This window comes from Patagioenas fasciata, chromosome Z (genome assembly GCF_037038585.1).
Source record: "Patagioenas fasciata isolate bPatFas1 chromosome Z, bPatFas1.hap1, whole genome shotgun sequence".
Taxonomy (NCBI): Eukaryota; Metazoa; Chordata; class Aves; order Columbiformes; family Columbidae; genus Patagioenas; species Patagioenas fasciata.
The window spans coordinates 71,269,595-71,289,291 of NC_092560.1; the positions used below are offsets into that span (position 1 = coordinate 71,269,595).

Genomic DNA, 19,697 nt, shown 5'->3' on the forward strand with positions numbered 1-19,697 from the left:
AGGGAACATCAGTGATTTGTAATGGTGTGTCCCAAGGAAGTTGCTGTGTGGCTCCTCATCACACCTCCCCAACACTGACAGTCAGCTGTCCAGTCTAGGTGCTAAGAAATGTCCTGAGCCAACACTCCTATTACTAAGAGCCGCTATTCTTGAAGGAGACAAAACTAGTACTCACTGCACTGTCTCCAGAAAAACGGCAAAACAAACCATCACAGGCAATAAGTAAGACAGGCAGTATGCACGTGTAATATCTACGTATTCGGATAATGAGGACAGTGAAAGGGTATTTGATGAATCAGGAAATCATGCACACCGGAATAAGAAGCATGAAAGCACTAAATAGCAGAGAACAAAACCAATGGAGAGAATAAAAAGAGCTTATAAAACCCCAAGAAACGGGGCTTGTTTTTTAAGCTCTTCTTTTTCAGCAATTGCTGTAGTTTTCACTGGGCTGTTTGGGAGACAAGCAGTGTACCTCTTGAGAGCTTATTGCACTGAAATGTCTACAAGGATGGAGTCAGTAAGGCACGTATGTAAAAGCGTGCCACCAGTTACTATAATACCGAACACTGCATGATATTATGCAGCACCCTCAGAGAGAAAAGAGGGACAACAGACAGAAAGACACTGTGGCGACCCACTGTTGTGCTAAACTCCAGCCCCACTGACAGGCATTGTGGCTACTCACACCCAGGCGACAGACGCTGCAGCTGAACTAGAAAACCAACCTGTGCCAGTACCAGTCCCCCTATACGTAAGAAACACTTTAAAGAAATCACTCACTCTCACTTAGTGAGAGATTAAGATGAACCAGGGTCATCACAAGCCCAGAAGGAAGAGGCAGAACCAGGGATAATCACCTGGTCCCTATCCCTGAGTGAGCTGTGAGATATGTGAAAAAATTTCAGATGCTATCCAGGCAAGCACATTGTTGCCTGGCTGTTCCAATGCTGGGATAATGGGGCCAGTAGCTTGGAATTAGATGGTAGAGAAGCCAAGCAGCTGGGATCCCTGTCTAGGGCAGCAGGCATTGACAAGGCAACTGGAAGAAAGACACAAGCCCTCAACCTCTGCAGGTGACTTCTGTCAGGTGTGAAAGCAAGGTATCCCTTCAAGGAAGATGCTACACATCACGTAGGCGAGTGGACCACCATGGAGAGAGGTAACCAGTACTTGAGGGAATCAGCCATCCTGGAGATGTTTCATAATGACCTGAACCATAAGCAATTATCCACAGATCCAGATGAAGTCCAGTGCACACAAGCCATGTGACGGAAGTTTCCACAGAGTGCCCCACCATCATATGCAAACTAATTGGTAGAAATGTCCTGGAAAGAAAGTGAGGGACAAATGGTGGATTAACTGGGCTGGCCAACTTCAGCAATATGAAGGAAGTCTCTTTTCCTCCCCATGGACCTTCATCTCTGCTGTGGAAAAATGCCAGATGTGCTGGTTGATAAACTGTCCTGACAGTTCAAGCAATCTGTGGGTAAGTTCTGCTCCCCACCTGTATGGACCAGCATCTCAGGTAATAGCAGCAAGCATTCCTTGGCTCAAAAGAGAGGATACGGAGAGGACATACAAAAGGCACCCTGTGTTTTTATCTGCATGATCACAGAGAGGACATGAGGAAGTGGGATGGAAAATCTACCTAGACCCTAGAAGGAAGAGTACATGAGTTGCAAGGAAAAACAATCACAAAAGGGAATTCCTCTAGGAAAAATATCACTCCAGGTTCCAGCAGGCAGTTAGCCAGACAGAGTAAAAAGGCTGATTTTACCTCTAATCATCTTGAAGGGACTTCAGATTAACTATTACAAGAAGCAAGCAATGCATCCTATGACCAGGACTACAGGGGTCCTTCCACCAGCCAGCTGGAAGAAAGGGACAACTGGGTATATTGGACCGTGTGGATTTGATGATCTAACACATCAGACCCATAAGACTCTGGTGCATGGTGCACCTTAATGCCATGGGACAGAACCCATCTGTATTTATGGAGTGGCAGGGGATCCCAACAGCTAATAACTGTACAGGAAACTGAAGTGAATCTCACTGAGAAAGACTGGCAAAAGGACCCCATTGTGACTGTCCCAGAGGCCACATGCATCGCCTGGACAGACTGCCTCAGGAGAGGGTATTTCAAGGACCCAAAAGGGTAGGTGAGCTTTTGGTATAGCGGCCTTGGAGACAAAGAACATTAAACAGCTGTCTGCCTTGCCCGGTCTCTCAGAGGACCCTTCTTTTGTGGGGCTGCTGAGGGTCAAACAGCAGCATGTGCCAATTACTACCACAATGGTGCGTGCATCAGTGGCAACACCACACCAATCAAGACTCCCTGATTCCTATCCGTAAGCCATAGATTAAGGGAATGATATCTCTGTGTGTACACATATATATACACACATGACAGGAAAAGTGGTGATCAGTAGGAAAATGTAGGATCTGGACATGATAGTATAGAATAATTGGTAGATAATGTCCTGGGTTCGGCTGGGATAGAGTTAATTTTCACAGGACACTGGGAGGGGACAGAGCCAGGACAGCTCACCCAAACTACGGAAAAGGGATATTCCATAATGAGTGACACCATGCTCAGTATGTAACTGGCGAGCTGGCTAAGGGAGGGAATCACTGCTTGGGTGTAGGCTGAGCATAGTTTTTTCCACATGGTGAGCATTGTATTGTGCATTCCTCACTTTGTATATTCTTTTATTATTACTATTGTTGTTATCTCTTCCCTTTGCTGTCTGTTAAACTATTTTTATCCCAACCCACAAATTTTAGCTTTTTTTTCCCCAATTCTTCTCCCCATCCCACGAGGGGGAGGGAGGGGAGGAATGAGCAAGTGGCCACATGGTACTTAGTTGCCAGTTGGGGCTAAACCACAACATCTGCACAGGCTCAAGACATCAGGTCATGTGAACCTCATGAGATTGAGCAAGGCCAAGTGCAAGGTCCTGCACCTGGGTCAGAGGAACCCTTGGTATCAACACAGGCTGGGGGATGAAGGGATTGAGAGCAGCCCTGCAGAGAAGGGCTTGGGGGTACTGATGGATGAAAAGCTGGACATGAGCCAGCAACGTGCACTTGCAGCCCAGGAGGCAAATCATATCTTGGGCTGCCTCAGAGGAAGGATGTCCAGCAGGTCAAGGGAAGTGATTCTGCCCCTCTGCTCTGCTCTGGTGAGACCCCACCTGGAGTCCTGTGTCCAGCTCTGGAGCCCCCAGTACAGCAAAGACATGGACCTGTTGGAGAGGGGCCAGAGGAGCCACAGAAATTATCAGAGGGCTGGAACAGCTCTGCTGTGAGGACAAGCTGAGACAGTTGGGGTTGTTCAGCCTGGAGAAGGCTCCAGGGAGACCTTATTATGGCCTTCTAGTACTTAAAGGGTGCTTGTAAGAAAGATGGGGATAAACTTCTTAGCAGGGCCCGTTAAAACAGGACAAGGGGTAACTGTTTTAAACTGAAAGGGGAGATTCAGGCTAGACATGAGGAAGAATTTTTTTACAATATGGGTGGTGAAACACTGGCACAAGTTGCCCAGAGAGGTGGTAGATGCTCCATCCCTGGAGACATTCAAGTCCAGACTGAATGGGGCTCTGAGCAGCCTGATCTAGCTGAAGATGTCCCTGCTCATTGCAGGGGGGTTGGATTAGATGATCTTTAAAGGGCCCTTCCAACTGAAACCATTCTATGATTCTATGACCAGGCCTTTAAAACCAATGTTCATGCCTCCACACTGTATTGGCAGAAAAGCTCTCCATGGTGATGCTTGCACAGCTGAAAAAGATGAAAGGTAAGGTCTAACAAATCAATGAAGTGCTAACTTGGGTCTCATTCCCCTAACTGCTGCCTTAACAGAAGACTGCAGAAACTAGATTATCTTTGGGACTTCTGCCTCACTGTCAAGTGTGGCTGAAATTGATTAGACCTTCACAATTTACTATTCAGAAATTATGACACAAGGATTAGATTTGCCTTATTTTATTAGGAAACCAAGTGCACTAGACAAAAATAAGATTAAATATGGGAAATGAGGGAAGAGACCAGAGAGACAGAACAGGAAACAGCAGGAAGAGATGCAGGTCATGGATCCCTAGCTAAGAAAAACTGACATAGGTTTCCTTTCCATGAACGTGACCAGAATTAAATCCTGGTAAGGTATTTCTGCAGTGGAAAGGAGAGAAAAAAATCTACAAATCAAAGTATGAATGGGAATTTCTACAATTAGTGGGGACACCTAAATGCTTTAGACGATCATCCTCTAGGCTATGTTCCTCCTTAGGTTCCATACAGGATCCTTTGCTACTGGGAACTGCTCAGCATCTCTAGAAATCAAAGCAGATACCTCAGTTTGCTGGATACCTTGAGTTCTTTAAATTAATCTTACCTATCTCTAATCCTTTAAATTCTGGGAGGAAGCAGGAGAGGGGAAAACAATTAAACTGAGTCAAGAAAAAGACTTCAGATTGAAAGTAAAGAACATTATACAAAATATGAGAAAATAGGTTCTTCCTGTATTCTTTGCCTCTTGGCTTTCTAGTACCTGTTTCCCTCAGGCAAGAATCTTCTTGTGCAGAAAGGAATTCAGAGTCAGTGTTAAACAAAGTGCCATGCAGAGGCATGACAGCTATCTACCAAAATATATGATAGGCTGGTTCATCCTACTCAGTCAGTAGAATGCACCACAAATAAATCTGAAACACTTTGCTTGTATGTTAATATGACAAATGTTCACGCAAGACAGAAGTCTTGCACAAATGCTGAGATTAATCTTCGGTTTCTCCATTATCCAAGCTTCAGATGTCATGCATTACCCAGAATCCACTGGTATCAAAACTATTAAAAATATTTAAAAATATTTAACTTAGTATTAAATAATTTAAAATCCCAAGCAACACCCCCCCCCAAAAAAAAAAAAAACCACAACAAATAACACCCCCAAACACTAATTTATATTTTTAATTTTTAAATTATTTTTCTTTCCACATACCTTGCCTTGTTCTACTCAAGTGTCCACAAAAAGCCCCAGAAATAAATTTTTTATCTTTGGTTTTGTTCCTAATACTCTCTTCTCTTTCTCTCTCAGAATGTAGATCAGGCTGAAATGACATGTATCCAGAAACTGTTGTATGTGGAAACAAACAATTGCTAAAATATGTATCACCACTAAGTCATTAAAAATCCAGTAGCTCAAATAGTAGATCTGAATGAGCAAGGCAGGCTGCAATTCTTGCTTCTTGCTAAGGTGATGAGCCCATCTTCTTTTTGGAAAGTGTCCTTACCATCACATTAAAGTGTATTGGTGCTAAGTCCTTTAGTCTCTCTCGTTGCTTTCCTTCATGTTATAAACATGTATTAATAGGAATTTGGATTAGAAACTGTTTCCAAATCAGCAACGTGTATAATAAGTGACACTTAATACTTAAAAGACAAATGTAGACAACACAACTAGGAGATGCGTAAGAGATCCCCATTCCTCCAGTAGTCTCAGTGCACTGAAAAGACAAATAGGACGTTGGTGCAAATACCTGCTGACAACAAGCCAGGAAAGAGATTTGCACTACTAGGAAGATGTCCATTCTCAAATGCCATAGCCTCTAAGCTGTACCTTTGGAATGTACAACTTGACACTGCTAGCAGTTTTGGAACTAGTTTCAAATAATTATTCTCTAATCAAAAGTAATGCTCAAATCTGTCCTAATTTCAGAATTGTTAGGCAGATTCGGCCACTTTACCATGTACAAAAATTTCCACAGTCTTTAGTTTTATTACATTGGTAATATTAGCTTTTTTTTTTCTTTTAGAGTGAATTCTAACAAACTATCTTCTTGTCATGAAATTCAGGTACTGTTATCTGTAATATAAATATTTAATACTGAGAATCAATCATTCAATCCATTGCTAAGATCTAGGCTCCCAAGTTTCCATGCAGACTGCTTATAGCGTCTCTCTATACCTCTGTCTATAGAAGGTTTACATCCACAGAGGAAGTAACTGATGTTCCATAATAGTTTTCTGTGTAAACCCTCTTATTTCAGGCTAAGAGTGATGTGGATTAAGCTCAGCAGAAAAAAAAAAAAAAAACAAACGCTCTCATAACACAGATAAATTTGTCTATGTAAAGCTCATAAGAACAGCTACTGCTATATTATTTTGCAATGCCTTCTGCCTGGAGACATGCTCTAAGCCTTCAATCAAAAAAAAACCACTGTAGCCCTCACATTCAGCATACCAGAGAATCCATTCTAAAACATTCAGTGCAGTCTTCCTGAGTTCAACCATATGATACAAGATTAATATTTATTACACAGTGATTTATTTGCATAGTCTTCAGAAGAAGATAGTTCGACCCTGTGAAGCACTGGAGAGGTTACTGAGACAGAAAGATGGTCTGAAAGGATCTTCTGCCTGACTGAAATGTCTATTAAGTTAATTTTCTACTTTTCCAGAACTGATTAGTTATTATGATAGAAGGACTGTTTTAGACAGAAGTCTGAGGAAACTTTAGAAAAATACTTTAAAGTTGGGATCTTAACATTTGTGGAGTTACATAAAAATACTATTCAGAAGAGGCTGTAAGCTTACTACCTTCTGGTTAAAGCAACAGTAACTGATTTAGTTGCTCCAAGTGCAATTCTATAGAACACAGGACTTCATGATTAAGATTTGCACAATTGGTATCAAGTTCCCATATGCAGGAGTGCAATCTCTTTCTGGTACCTAAGGCCACAAATATTTTTAAGAGGTTTTTTTATATCAGAGGCTGACTTAGTACCAACAGGAAGCCTAACTAATGGAACGTAAGACAAATTCAACATGATCCAACATAAAATGGTAAGCCTTGGACTAAAGCAAAAAGTTTTGTGGAACATACCAAACTAATAATTTGCTTTACTGGTAGGGTTAAGATTACCTTAAAAAATAACTTTGTTTCTTCTATCAATGTGTAGAATTTCATCTAGCTGTAAGGTGTAATTTGATAGCAACATCCAAAGCAGCAAACATATGGGCTTTCAGATCATACAATTTCAGATTTGGGTACAGTTAATTTCCTACTGTCATTCATTCCCTGTGGCTGGGAGGTCTAGGAGTTGAATAAGAAATTCATGAAACTGAGAGAACTATGTTAGCTTCCTATCCTCTTGAGACAACAAAAGCTATAACAGCTTTTGTCTTGTATATCGTACCAGAAATTCTGCATGTGTAAAACAGATCCCATGGTGCGACACCCCTTGATGAAGGTGAACTCATATTTCCTGGAACACTGGACATTTCAATACTGGAGGCAAATCTGTAACATGATTTTGCTCTCTACCAAGTATCAGCTTGATATGGACTTTTTCTAAGACTACCTACAGCTATGATAATGCACCTGCCCAGGAAATCTGCTACACTGTTGCTCGTGCGAAAGAGAAAGCTGTTATGGCTTGTGGTTGTTTTGGCATCACCATCTACCATTTCACAGTTTCTTTTCCCAAAGGTGAAAAGCAGTATTTCTTTTTTCAGGTAATGTCTGTAAAAGCCTGCACTGTGTAATCCCATTGAACAGATGAAATAGTATGCATGATAACCTGAGAGTCTCTATAATTCCACTCTTCTGACAAAAGTATGTTTTTTATTTAATGAATGCCTCTGGTCCTCATGCATCCAACAAGCATAAAGAGTACAGCCATAAATTTTCCATATATATGAAGGTGCAAAACCATCACACCATTGCAGGTTAAATGGATGGCAGGCCACAGCACACACTAACATCTGATGTTTAGTAGAACAACTAATTAAGACTTAATATAAATAAGGTTTTAAAACACCAGCACATAGCACAGGCTTAGGTACATGTCAGAACTGAAAATCAAGTCTATTGCTGTTGTTGAGTTCAATTAAAACATGACATTGTCAGCTGCAGAGACAAAAACCTGTTAAGCTTTCACCAATTTCGAAATCATCAGGAGTGCTTTGAATTCTACTTTGATAGGATGAAACACGTTGTAGTAACTCATTAAAAGTCCAACTGACTGAATGACTGGTAGACATAGTGCAAAACTGCTAAGATATCTTGATTTAAAATGCCTTTGATCAACTAATCTTCTGGACAAGGATATATTTGGATGCATCATCTCTTCAAACTTGCTGTTATTTCGTTTTCACAGCTACAGATATCAAGTGGAAAGATCTTGTGTTGCTAATGATTTGTCCCATTCTAATCACATACACTAGAGATTAAAATGATAGTATGTGTTCTTAATGCTGAGAGCCATGAAATAGACTGAAACTGAATGAAAGGCTGAGAAAATCACCTCCTGTATTTTTTGACAGAAGATATCAGATCAGATGAAGTCTAAAATAGTAAAACCTCCCCTCCTCCAACTCCCCCATTTTTTTTTCCTCCAGGACACAAGCTTCTTCCTCCAAATTCTAGAGTACTTTCCTTAGCTCTCCTACATGAAGCATACTGTAATTGCCTAATAGGTAAGGGGTTTCTGAAGGAGGATAACTACGGACTGGGATGTAAAAGCAGAATGCTCTGTCCTGGGTAATGAGTCCCACTCGTTACTATAAGAGGGCAAATCTATGCCAAGGGGGTAAGTGCATATGCAAAGGCAGGAGTCATTCTTTAGGGTCCAAAGTCTTATTTAAAACTCTACTGTGAAATTTCATGTCTGTAAACAGCTTAAAAAAAAAAAAGTTTCAAGCAGGATTAGTGTCAGGTGCATATGAACCCTTTTCAACTCCCCATCCAAGTATATAGTAAGGTTTCTTTCTCTTAGTTGTAGGCTGAAAAGCAGCTGTTGTCTGCTGCAGGATTTTGGTTGAACACAAGTTTCTGTAACTGATGATTCAGCCTGCCTCAAGATAGAGATAAAACCAAAATTAAACATCACTTTTGAACCTGTTCCTCATTAATAGCTCAGAAGTGAGATTTTTTAAAATATCTGTGAAAAGTAGCAGATATAATTAAAAAAAAAAAAAGTTATGGCTGTAAAAAGCCACATCCATGGATGAGAATGTGAGAAAAGAGATGCGGTCCCTGCAATTCTAGAACTTACTTTTGTTCAGTTATGCGCTCATCCTTGTCAACTAAAAGAGACTAGTAAAACAAACAAACAGATGTGATATTCCTATCACGTTTGAGAAAGTGGTCCTAGCCTCTGCAAACCCTGGAAGGAAAGACATGGAGTGAGAGACTCAGTGGTTCCTGTTCCTCTAACAATGGATCAGCCATGACAGACAGGGTCTTTGTGGGAAGCCTAAACATCTCTTCTTTTTCAAACACCTTCAGAGAGGAACTTATCTCCTGCTCTGACAGCAAGAAGTATACCACAGCGTAGTGCCAAATTTGGGTAAGTTCTTGGCCCTGAAAAGACTGGACTGCTTCTTTAAAATTAAGTTATCCATTATTATTAAAAAAACTCCCTTGATTATCTAAGTAAGTGGTGATCTGTTTTAGAGGAAACTTTTAAAAATCTGCAACATGACAAACCAAAATACATCATCAGTTCTCTGTAGTAAAGATACTTTAATTAACCAATGAATTTTAATGCAAAATATGTATAAATCACTTGTGTATCCCCCATAAAACAGTTCACCAGTTTAAATGCCCTTTTGTACAACACTGTCTTAACAATCATAAATAATAATTATCCAGCAGAAACATTGTTGGTCTTTGTTATATTACAATTAGGAATCTCACAACACGTAAAGGTATTCAGACCCTTTTGCTGGTAGAAAGGAGTAACAAATACATGACAAATGGTATATTTATTTGCAAGGATGCCTTGAAGCCTAAATGAGAATGATCAGTTGAGGAGAAGAAAAGCTACAAATGTTAAGCAAGATGAAAACCAAATACACAAAATTAAACTTTTTGGCCTTCTGATTTACATTATTAAAATAAGTTATTTTAAGCTGTTTAAATCAGAGTACTGTCTTTTCACAGTATACACTAGCACCAACTGTAAAGAAATGAGTACAAATGATGTCTCAAAAAACTGAGGAGTTTCTTCTGGTCAAAACCAGCATCACAGGTCTTCTTAACAGAAGGCTAGTATATTGTTCCCTGGATGGCTTACGAATTTCCTTACTGCAGTAAGTAGCTTATCTAAAGTGCTTAAGATGCTGTTGCTCCAAGGAAGTGACAGTATTTGGGTTTATGTTAGACCCTGTGTGACTCCAGCAAGCTGGTACCTGTTCCTGCGTAGGGACTAATGGGAGTTACATATGAACTGGTAGGGATGCAAACGGAAGACGACTCAAAAAGCATTAGACCAAACCAGAATTCAATCTTTTACGCGTGAACCAGAGTACAGTTGTTCGGCCTTCTCTCATCTCTAATGTCAGATAAATATTCTGAAAAGAGCGAGCAGTATTAAAAACTCTTTTAGAAAATTCTTAGTTTTCATCTGACCAGAACCATACAACTTACTGAATAATCTGGTGAGTAAAACAGCATAATCTTATCAGTGAACACTATTTCAATTAACAGATGCACACTGAATATCAAATATAAATGGATGTTTCAATGGAAGAATGCTTCAACTTCTTCAGTTCAAGTATATTCAGTCATATTCTAAATGTTCTTGGATATGGCATCTGGAGATCTACGAGAAGTCTTGGACTTTCAATTAAACAAGGTATTCATGTTGCTACAGCTTGAAGCCAAAAGACATCACAGAAGCAAGCCCATACAGTTCTTCTACACAGACCTTCACGGCCCTTTCCAGCAACTGAATAATTCCAGGTAGACAGGAGGACTTAAACTGTCTGGCTTAGAAAAGACACAAATACAAGAGGTAATTAAAAAATAATGTATAATGGTAAAATTCTTACTGCATTCTCTCCTTTCTACCTTTGTTTTCTGCAAAAGCATTCTTACTACTGTATCTGTAAGACCAGCTGTGAAGCAATATTGAACTAGTTTAAAGGGAATTGCAAGCCACTCTGAATATAAGCGACACACTCAAGCTAAAATTTGTGTGAAGTGGCTACGTTACTGTTTCTACACAGACAGAGATTGTTGTTGTGTAGATGAATGATCAGGTAAAATTCCTTGCAGAGTTAATGCAGCATTAGACAAAAAAAAAAAAAAAAAACGATGGACACTAAAAGCGCGACCAGCCTCCAGAGCAATTATTTTACTTCATTCTAGTTCAAATGAAGCATTTCATGACAAAAGAAGAAACATTAGAAACCCAGAATTAAATTAAAAGTACATTATATGTTCAGGTTAGAAAAGTCAGACAGGCTTAAGGAATCCTTTACTGTCATTCTCACTTCAGTCATAACATTTAAATAATTCAGGCATTTAAATACCTTTACGTTGGTTTGTGAAGGATATCAGAACATTATTTGGATCATAAAGGATCCCTGCTGCGATTAGTTGTTAGTGTTGATATCAACCTGTGTAAAGTAATTCCATTGAAATGTTACTAATAATGCAACCAATGCAAAACAAATATTTCAAGGTTTTAAAATGTTTCGTTTCATCCCCCCCACCCCCTCAAAGGTTAAAGAAATTTACTTAGAGGGGAAATTATAATTTAAAATAATCCAGTTTACCTTGAATGCACAGGTAATTTAATCGCTTTAAGGCTATTTTAATGTATTTTTAATAAAATCCTGTTGCCAATAGCTTTACCAACTCCACTAAATAAATTTACTGGCATTCCACATATCATCTTTATCCTAAAATGATAAGGTAATCACTACATGAAATGTAAAACTACAAGGAGCTGAAAACCCACTCACAGATTATTTAATCTATATACATCTATAGTCTCAGTCCTATAAAACAGTTCTACACATGAACATGATGCAGAATCTGCACTTTCCTCCTGCTAGTGATTTTATGGTCTTCACCGTGAGGCTCACTTTACTGATCTGCTGCATCCTTACTCCTGTGCTGCAATTAAAAAAAAAAAAAAGCATTACAAGATACTTTCTGCCCCTTCTCACATTTTGTGTAGAAATTCCCGTTGGGTGCAGTGTTCACAGATGCCGTAATTCTCTCTCACAGTTCCCATTCTCCTTGTATGTGCCTATTGTAGAATATTTATGGTTTGTTTCGTAACTCAGTTGTAAGCCATATGCAGAAAAGACTTGTTTTGTTACAGTTGCCTAGCATGTGGAGCTCCTGGGCAATACTATAACTAAAATATTAAATATAAAATATTATATTCAATTGCAAGAAGATTTGGGCTATTTTCTTGATGAGATGGCACCCATTTTTTTTTAACATTTATTTAAAATTATCTTCAGTAACAAAAACTGCATATTTGGCAATGTACTATCTTTAAGATGAGGTTTCACATACAATTTATAAAATACATTTGTAAAACTTGATCCTACCCCCACAGTATATCAATACCAATAGTGCTAAAGTTGTTCAGCATGCGTAAGCCCAACACCGAACTTAAATATTTCTTTCAAAATTTCAAAATTAAACATCAAAGTCTAACTGAGGAAAGCAGAGTTCAGTCCCACACATAATTATGACTGAATTAGCATAATCTTAAAAGGCATCTATATTATAGCCAGCTTTCCCTAATATACACTTACCTAAAGCATAACCAGGACAGTTAAACTCCACTTAAGTAAAAAGATACATTTGCTTGCCTTCATTCAGGTCTTCATAGACACAAGGCTGAAGTAATTGCCTCATACAATACTGTCACAACAGCATCATTAATTTTATTTTCTTAAATTGACATAGTCTTCTGGATGACCCAAGGATTAAACTGCAATGAAAACACTGTACTATATGTAATCACTTAGTTGAACTTCCTCTGGATTTGAGTTCTCTTATAATGTCCATTGAGGATGCTATAAAGGACATTCCAAAGCTCAAAAGCACATACTATAGCACCTTTTCTAGAACTAATTCTTACAGATGTAGTGTTTTATCACACATACCAAATTCTCCTGGATTATTTTTTAAATACCTCACCTCCTTATTTATCACTTTACCACCAGATCTGCCCATTCTAACAGTTCCTTATGATTTCTGCTATTACCTCTGATAAAACAAGAGCTTTAAGAAAACTGGATGAAAAAACACAAATTAATTATTATTGTTGCCAAACCAATAAATAGTATTTTCTATTATTCTCCCTACCTGTATAATTTTACATTAGAACAAAATCTTTCTAAGTATCATGTTTATTTTCAATTACCAATCATTCATAGGCCAGCTTTTCAAACACCTATGATAGTATAAGCCCAACCTATATGAGCTCAGAAAATTTAGGACAGTTATTTGTTTTCGAGGGCACAATCTTTCTCCAAAACTTCGAGAAATAAGTGTGGTAAAGAAGTTTTAATCATCCTCGCGTTCAATTAAATCTGCATTACTTTTGAATTTAGAAGCATCCTGAAACAAGTTTATCCAAAGCAAGACCTACAACGACATCCTGAAAATACAGCCTCCACTATCTTATTTTATTGATCTGGTTTTGTTTGTTCAATGTTTCTTGTTTTAAAAGAAGTGTCCCACCCCAGTGGAGCCAAGGTTCTAAAAGCCTCACTATGCTCCATTAGCCCTGTTACCTAGCATGAAAGAAACAAAGCAAGGGCAGTAATCTTATTGTCTGCTGATTCTCAATCTCATGTGCTGATATCAAAGCCCATACTTTGAAAAGAGAAAATATTAAAGCATGTAGCTTCATTTATTCTATTAAGTTTTTCTTATCTAAAAGAAACTTAGCTCATCGTTCAAACACATCGTACAAGAATTAATTTAAAAGAAAGACTGAACTCAATGGTGGTTACATGCAACATTAGCCTCTTTCTCACAGAATTCTCTTATCTGTGTAAACTTTTTAAACCCACACTTTAAAAGACTGCAAATAGAAATGGCAAGCAAAACAAAGCATACCTTGAAACGTATGCTGCAAAGGAGGAAAGCTGTTAACATTGCTTGTTGTGCTTTATTTAATTTTTGCTTGCTGTTTTGATTCCATGCAATTACCAAGAAATTAAGAGAATCACTAGAAGGGGCAGTGCCTAACCTAAAATACACTTCCTTGCAAAACCAACAGACACATTATTGTCATAAATTGAAAAATATATTACAAGTACTCATCGGCTCAGAAAACCAACAGGGTTCTAGGGTTGTTTGCTGGAGAACAGGGTATTCTCCAGAAGCAAAGAATTATGTGAAAGCATAGTGTATTTTTCAGTTTTCAGTGAAGAAACAGAGAAAGACTACAGAAAGCCTTCCACATAGAGGAGGACGATTTTGGAAGGTAAGGTGTCTGTGATCAACGTGGTAATGTGACCAAATGACCATCTAGATTTCTATATATGAAAGGTGATTTTAAGATAAGCAGATATGTGTGTGTTTGTGTATCACATCTTTGGATATTTGCAGTAATGTACGCACTTCTGTGTTAGAGAGAATCATGAAACAATCATAAACTTTTTTTTTTTTTTAAGCCAACCATTTCCTCTCATCAGTTGGCCTATTTTAATTCCTTTCCCAAGAGGCTCCAAAAGCATCTTAGCTCCAGACTTCAACCTAGTGCTTACTGGTTTCTCACACACGAGTGAAGAATGTAATTACGTGACTCTTGTGTTCTTATTAATGCAACTGGTTCCCTTTTATTCAAAAGCTTCATTCAAACCTCTTCTTGTTTCTAATTACTTCTTATAGGCTTGATTCAATGACTGAAGCTTTCACCTCTTATGCCAACTCCACTTACTTACATTACACCTAATGGATTGATGTCACTCCTGATTTCCAACCACATAGCCTAGGGCTTGTCTGCGCAAGAAGGTTAGACCAATTTATCTTAAACTTGCACATACATCAACTTGGAAAATCCTGTGAAAAACAATTCATTTTAATTTAAGGTTGGGTTATGCCTTTTTTTTTTTTTCTTGAGGAATTGACTCAGTCTCAACTGGTGTAAACCAGACGGAAATACAGGTATTTGTTTGGACCTTTGTATTGATTTAGCTTATTTGATACAAAAAGCAGAGTTGTACATTTTAGTCTCAAATGAGAATTAGACTCTTGCCTCTTCACATTTGACTGCTACTGACTTTCCCTGTTTCTCTACAAAACAGGTGGCCAAACTGAACTAGCACACACCACTCATGTCTGCTTCCATGACACGTCCAATGCTGAACTGAGCCACAGCTGCTGGGTCTCACTGCTCTTGCACAGGTAGCAGAGTAACTGCCTCCCAAGTCCTGAAAAATCTACGTAAACACAGGAACCACCTGCATCCAACAACAGTTAGCTCTGCTGCCCACAGGCAGACCTGCACTTCTCACTTACAATAAATACAAGAAGAAGACCACAACATGGTGAAGTAGGAAAGACAGGATTATGGAAATGGCATGCACATGGGAGAAGCCAAGGTTTCACTCTGTCTTTGCCAGAAGTGGAGATTCACGATTTCGCCATGTGGAGGAGAAAGGATGTAGCTGAAATCTGAAAGTAAACTTCTGCAGGTGCATAAATGGATGGGGAAGGCTAAGTGTGAGCACTGGACTGTGGTCCTAGCTTAGAAGATGGGAACGCACATTAAGAAAGGTGGGAGAAGGACAGCCATAAATGAGGCTTTGGTTTTGCAAGGTTAGAAAAGCATGTGGCCTTGCAAGCCAGACGTTACTGATGACGATCATATACTTGCTAACTAGGTTTGGAAACCACTGCTCTGTGCTACCTCACCATAATTTCTGCAAGTATCTCCCTTCTGGGTTCTAATACAGCAGTGGTTTTCTTGCATCTTTGTACCTACTGACCTCTTAACTATTTTATATTCTCTGTCAAAAACATTTGTCTTGCCTTTCCCTCTGCTTATATATTTATCATTGATCAATTATTTAAATTAATGCAAGCTCTTCATAAGCAGAAGATTTTGAACGTGGAAGGGTATTTTACAGTGGCTTGTAGATTTATGTTATATAAAGTTATATAAATTATTTCATAGGAAAATATTTTAACAGTAACTTTCTATCCTATACTCCAGGTTTAAAACCCAAAAGTTTTCTTTAAACATGATTTTTTTTATTTTATGCCATGTCTCAGATTTGATTCATATATATACAAACACACAAATACATATACAAACTCAAAATTTCAAAAGCATTCAGTAAACAGGAAGTTAATAGGCAATTTTTTCAATTGTTTAAATTTCCATCTGGATGGTGGTTTGGAAAGGAAAACCTTCTCAAGGCTATAAAGTGACATTTGGAAGTTTATTTCTATATCATTAAAAGATGTCATGTTCCATGGCATCCATGTGGACATGCATAAACAGATTATTATGTACACTGATATGACCACATACATAAAGCAAACAACACTAGGTCTACACAAGTATGTATGTACCAACAGGAATTTAAAGAAAAAAAGCATTAACTGCACACTATACCTATATGAATACATATGTATATAAAGATATTAATGTATGTATAATAAATATAATAAATACAATTTGTTCCCCCCAGCTATTATATTTGTGTATATATATCTATGAAATCTAACCACAGATGCAGAAAAACTAGCCAAATTACCCAAATCAATACTATAAAACACTGGAAAGAAGGGGAATTGGTGATCAAAACATACTACCACTACATGTATTTAAGTGCTCATAGAATTTTGAATTGAATTAACTGGTAAAATTTATCAAAACCATCAAAACTAGTCAAAGTCGCAACAGAATTAAGGCATGAAAAAATGGAAAAAATCAGTCCTACCCTTTCAAAAATAAAGCAAAAAAAAATCCTCCCCCTGTTGCATGTCACTGGCACAAACCCATTGACAATAATATGTCGATCAGTAGGTACCAATTTCACAAACCTGTGATCCAGATGTTTTTGTGACTGTGACAGCAACTTTGGGTCTACAAATGCAGAACTCTAACAATGAGACAATGCAAAGATAAATGCCTCAGTCTTGAGATCAGCCCCAATCTTCAAATTGTACGGGTTCTCAACATCAGCTTCAAGGAAGTAGGATTTTACTTGGCCTTCTGCCACCCTCCTTTGTAGCCACAGCATCTTGATGTGCCCAAAGCAGGAACAGGAAGGAAACTTGTTTGAATTATACTCTACTCCAGCTCTGCCAGTCTGCTGGACAGCTCTGTGCATACCTATCACATGATTATAAGGTAGGTCCGTCCCTGGGGTTACTCTGATTTACACCACGAACCTAAAATTAAGCACACATATCTGTGCTCTCTTGAATATCCACATATGAGGACTATGAAACTGGGTTCTACATAAACATAATACAAAAAAGTATGTCAGATAATTGAATGAAAGCCTATGTTCATAAACCCATCATTAATATTGTTTCCACCTTCCTGTCAACAAGGCCGGCTTAGCTCAGTTTAGCAGCTGTGCTTACACATCTGTATGGATTTTTGAAGTCACTGAAGTGTGTGTCATTGCCTGTATCCAATGGTAAATTGATCCTTAGTCAATTTTAATTCTAACCAGACCCTTCCTCCTTTAAGACAGAAGTAAACTGCTTTTTGAACCCTGTTTTTGTGGGATCCTAATTATTTTTTTGTATTATACTGCTTTGAGTACAACCTAGAGAGACTTTGAAAAAAATGCATTCTGAAGTAATTCTAATCATATAGAAACTATTCTTCCCAATTTTAGGCACCTTTCTTCCATCCTCCCACGCATAACTTAAAAATAACTACAGTTCACACAGCAGATGCAGAATGAGGACTTTTAGAAGCCGACCATATACTGTCACTTTGAAACATAGCTGAGACTCCAGATAAATAACATGGGCTCAGTTTCCAATTTTACCAATCCTTGTATGATCTCGGGCATGCTTTTATTTCTTCTGCTCAATTACTCATGTATGGAAAGGGCACAAGTCAACTTTTTGTCAAGTGAGTGTTGTAAAGATTGAAGAGTATTTATGAACTATTCGAATACCATATTAAGGTCTATTTGAACATGCAAGAAGGCAAGCAAACAAGTGATAAACCTGTGGTGGCCAGAATATATAGCAGAACAATCCTTACAGTAGGAGAATCAGGTCTTGAGCATAAATTCAAGTGAGAGGAACTACTGCCTTCACAGAAAGGTCATAAATACCTCTCAAACTAATCAGGTCATTTATAGCAACCCAAAAAGCATTCGTGCCCCTCACACAGTCACTCTGCACAAGCTTTAAGAAAGTTCCATTGGGTACTTCCACTGAGCGCTTAAATTAAGAACCTCCTCCAGCAAACAAACGAAAGTGCAGGGCAGGTGCAGGATTTCTTTCCTGATATTTCATGGAAGGGGCGTGTGTACCCCGCGCTCTGGCCGCGACCCCTCAGGCCCCGGCCGCCGTCGAGCCGTCACCGCCCTTCCTTCCCTCCCTCCGGCCGGCCCAGCCACTGCCATGAGGCGGCAGCGCCCGCGGCGACAGCGGGAGCGGCAGCCCAGGGCCGGGTCCCGCAGCTCCCCTCCCAGCAAAAGCCCCTAAGGCCGGCCCCCAGCACGCCAGTAGGCCGCGGCGGCCGGGGATGGGCCGCCCCAGCCCGCCCTTCGCAGCCCAGACACCTACCCACACCATCCCAGAGCCCGGCGGCAGGAGAGTGGCGAGGGAGCGACCCGTCCTCCCCCTCCGCGGCTCCGAACCCTGAAATGGCTGAACAAAGGGAATCTCGCTCCGTCGCCACCGCCCCTCCGATTGGCCGGGGGACGGTCGGGGGGGCGGGGCTTGGCGCGCGGCGGAGGGCGGGGGCGCCGCTGGCCGGTCACCCTGGCAACAGCGGCCTCGTTTGGGGCCCGGGGCCGCTGGTGTGATGGAGGCGGCAGCGAAATGGCCGCCCGGCCACACCCAGCCTCTCAGCCCCGGCCCCCGCCCTCGGCCTTGCCCAGGACGCCTCTCCCTGCCGGCGCCTGGCGGCCGCCCGGGTCTCCGCTGGAAGCGGAGGCACGCACACACGTAGGCTTCGCGCCCGCCCCACAGCTTCTCCGGCGGCCATCGTGAGGCTCACGGCTACCCCCGACCCGCCACCAGCGCCCTCAAGGAGGCACAGAGTCACAGAATCACAGAATGTTAGGGATAGAAAGAAACCTCGAAAGATCATCCAGTCCAATCCCCCCGCTGGAGCAGGAACACCCAGATGAGGTTACACAGGAAGGTGTCCAGGCGGGTTTTGAATGTCTCCAGAGAGGGAGACTCCACAACCCCCCTGGGCAGCCTGTTCCAGGGTCCGTCACGCCCATTAAGAAGAAGCTTCCTCTCAAATTTAAGTGGAACCTCTTGTGTTCCGGTTTGAACCCGATTCCCACAAGCGGGAAAAGCCGTGACATGGCCCTGAAAGGAGGAACAGAATTACACCATTAATTGTCCAAGCAAAGAAACACTGAGCATGAAGGGAACAAGGTGGCTGATAAAGCTGAAGTGAGAATCCCTTGAACTGTGGGTGAACTATCCTAATTAACATACTAAAAATCCTGCCCTCAGGTAGGTGTAGCTGCCTACCACAAAAAGCCCCTTCCTCAAGGAACATGCCAGTAAAAAGAGAAGACACTGCAACTTCAAGAAGAGAAGAGTCATTGCAAGAACCAGTGGGAACACAGGTGGCTAGGAATGATTGTAAAAGTACCAACTGTTGCCTGGGATGTGTAATATTAACCATGTGATAGCCAAGGGTTGCTAGCTTAGTGGATTTACCACCTATTACCCATCTCTGTTCAGTCATGAAATAAACAAATGTCTC

At 40.2% G+C, this 19,697-nt stretch overlaps 1 protein-coding gene across 2 annotated transcripts in view; it reads right to left on the reverse strand.

Moving 5' to 3' along the window:
• The window catches only part of TNPO1 (transportin 1), an 86,029-nt gene extending 67,364 nt beyond the window's left edge, over positions 1-18,665 (reverse strand). For both annotated transcript variants that reach the window (XM_071802607.1, XM_065860678.2), the window contains exon 1: positions 18,533-18,665. The gene's annotated coding sequence lies outside the window, so the exon portion shown is untranslated. The remainder of the gene's footprint in view (positions 1-18,532) is intronic.
• Between the last annotated feature and the right edge of the window lie 1,032 nt (positions 18,666-19,697).